Here is a 3,076-nt window from a genome sequence, read left to right on the forward strand (position 1 = left end):
TTCACTATCAGAGTGGTTATAGAGAGTATTGAATTTGGATAATAACTTTATATTATTTATTGATGTATGTATAATGTGCAATTTTGTTAATTCATTTGACAATACAATGTTTTACATATATAGCCTATTATATATTTCCTTTCTTTTATGAAGGAAGAGCTAGATGAAACGGTCAGTGCCTGGAATTGCCACAGGATACGGCCAACTCACAACCCTCGTGCTCCCAGTGGTCGACCTTCAATAATGTTTGCTGTTCCCAGCTTATATGGAGTGCAGAATTTCTTGCATCCAATTGAACAAACAAAAATGAATATTTGCCAAGAGGAGTGTTTATTTAAAGACTACCCTTGTGATGAGGATGTCTTTCAACTGTGTGTAGAACTCATGACTGAGCATAACCTTGTCATGTCAGATGATGTTTATGAAATTACAGACCTTTACCTCCAGCTTCGTGAATTGATCCTTCAAGGACTGGACATTGAGGACTAGATTCACCATACTAAATTAATAAACATCACTATAAGCTGTAAAGGTATTGTTTCAATTGTTTTAGTATTTCAGATGACCAAAATATTTTAATTGGTATACAACTTGTGAAATTTGAAATTGACATCTGTGTCTGTAGGTGTTGAATTGCAGCCTTTCACCAAGTTACTCTTCCTACCCCAGCAACCTTGGACCACTGGAGGGAACATCGCAGCGGCACATGCCCATCTGTTTGAAGTTCACTCTGAGGTAAGAAGAACAACATGCAAAGTTCTGCAAAGAACAGTATTTGCCTCAAACTGGCTGGCTGTGCTAATTAAAAGCAAGTCTTCATCATTATTGTCTTTGCCTTGTAGGGTAGACTGAGTACAGTTGAGACACTTTTTGCGTTTTGATTTTTCACATAAAAATAGATACTGAAAAGAAGTGAATTTCCACATGACTTGCCACATGACATTTCATTAGCTTGTAGACTAAGATATTAGAAATCAATAATACCCATAAGTAGTTTATATTTACCACAATTATCTCATAAAAATAAGGTGCTTTTTGTCTCAACTTTGTCTCAACTGTACCCATATGTGGTATAGCTGAGACACCCATTTTTAATGATGTAAAGGTAACTAAACGTTCATTGCAAATATAATAAATAAAGACAAATAAAGAAAATAACAATTGGGCAAAATGTTTATTTATTCATCCATTTAAATTCATTCATTTTATTTAAATTAGCACTGGTTAAAATTTATAAAACAGGAACAATATATTTAATATATTCATTAATAATACACAGTTTGAATATCACATTTTATTTTAATTTGTGTCCTATGCTGGCTAATTATGAAGTTTAACCTGTTATCATAACACTGAACAACTTAACAGTGTGTTTCCTAATAGAAGTCTATCGGGGGTACAGATACACGTGTGTCTCAACTTACCCCGCTGGCCACCTCGCACATTTCTCTAGATTTTGCAATGACCTTGCATGACACAATACCATGAAATATGCCAGTTTTTAGGGCACAGAATAACATTTGTGATGATACCAGTCTCGTTTAACAATCACATAAGGATAATAAGCTCTTCATTGTGGAGTGTGCATGGTGAAGTGAACGTGTTATCTTAGAAAAAAAACTTTTGCTGATATCTCCGGATCGGAGATGTGTCCGTTGTTCAAATTTCCCATGATCAAAGAGGACACTAATATACATGTGCACAGCAAAAATCACAACTTGTGCTTGCTGCGCACGCAAGTTATTTAAAAGGATAGTTCACCCAAAAATGAAAATTCTGTCAATAATTACTCTCCCTCATGTTGTTCAACCCCGTAAGACCTTAAGAATTAAGATATTTTTGATTAAATCTGAGAGCTGGATCACTCCTCCATAGGCTTCTAAGGGATTGACACTTGTTTCCCAAAAAGTTATTAAAGACATTATTAAAATAGTCCAAGTGACTACAGTGGCTCAATCTTAAGTTTATCAAGCGACGAGAATACTTTTTGTGCGCAAAAACAAACAAAAATAAATAGCTACGTCACACTTAGGCTCACTATTGGCCGACGCTGGTCATGTGTGTGATGCGTGTGACGTATAACAAGAGAAGCTTAATCTATTACACTAGTGAACTGACTAGAGGCCCACAGAGAAGGAAATGAATAGTTGAAATAAAGTCGTTATTTTAGTTTGTTTTTGCACACAAAAAGTATTCTCGTCGCTTGGTAAACTTAAGATTGAGCCACTGTAGTCACATGGACTATTTTAACGATGTCTCTGGGAACAAGTTTCAATCCCTTAGAAGCCTATGGAGCCTATGTTCTGAAGATGAACGAAGGTCTTACGGGGTTGAACAACATGAGGGAGAGTAAATACTGACAGAATTTTCATTTTTCGGTGAACTATCCCTTTAAGGTGTCTCAACTGTACTCATGTCTCAACTGTACACAGTCTACCTATTTTCTATAGGAAATCCCAATTTTTAAATCTACCATCTGCCCATAAACTTAAAAATTTCAATTAATCTTTCTCTTATAGCTTTGGCATTTGTCTTAAATTATTTTGTAACACTGTTTTGTTACATTTAAAGTTGTCCCTTAAATATTTAATGTAACTGTCCCCCCCCCCCATTTTATTACAGGTCACAACCATTCATGAGGCAACAGAGAGTATTGACGGCTTGAGTTGTGCTGCCAGCATGCTGTCAAATTGAGATCTTGTTATCTGCTTATTTTCTGAGTTATAACATGACAAAAGCACAACTATCAGAATAAGAGGCATCTATATGTAATTAAAACAGTTTTAAACAATTGTAAAAAGTTTGCCTTATTTTTAGATTTTTTACGTTTTTCCAACTACAGAAATGTTCATTCTTTGTATGATTTTGCACGTGTTTGCGATACATTATACTGTCAATTCTTCAAGGCCTAACTTGAAAACAAATGAAGCACAGCAAGCCTTTATAGATGTACAAGACAATGTTTTGAACCTCAAAACTAATGTATTTATGGCTTGAAACTGTTCAAAATTGATGGATTTCTCTTCTGTTTAACCTTGACTTTGAAGACTTTAAAAGGGCAGGTGATTGAAAATAT

General features: G+C 34.9%; 1 long non-coding RNA gene across 1 annotated transcript; it reads left to right on the forward strand.

Annotated features, from left to right (window-relative positions):
* The first annotated feature begins 235 nt into the window (after window positions 1-235).
* On the forward strand, window positions 236-2,761 carry LOC143741255 (uncharacterized). The gene is made up of 3 exons (XR_013204979.1): window positions 236-532; window positions 626-735; window positions 2,623-2,761. It is a non-coding gene; the product is annotated as an uncharacterized LOC143741255 (long non-coding RNA).
* Window positions 2,762-3,076: the final 315 nt, after the last annotated feature.

The sequence above is a fragment of the Siphateles boraxobius genome, unplaced genomic scaffold (assembly GCF_051911475.1).
Source record: "Siphateles boraxobius isolate OS27281-9 unplaced genomic scaffold, OSU_SipBor_1 183, whole genome shotgun sequence".
Classification (NCBI taxonomy): Eukaryota; Metazoa; Chordata; class Actinopteri; order Cypriniformes; family Leuciscidae; genus Siphateles; species Siphateles boraxobius.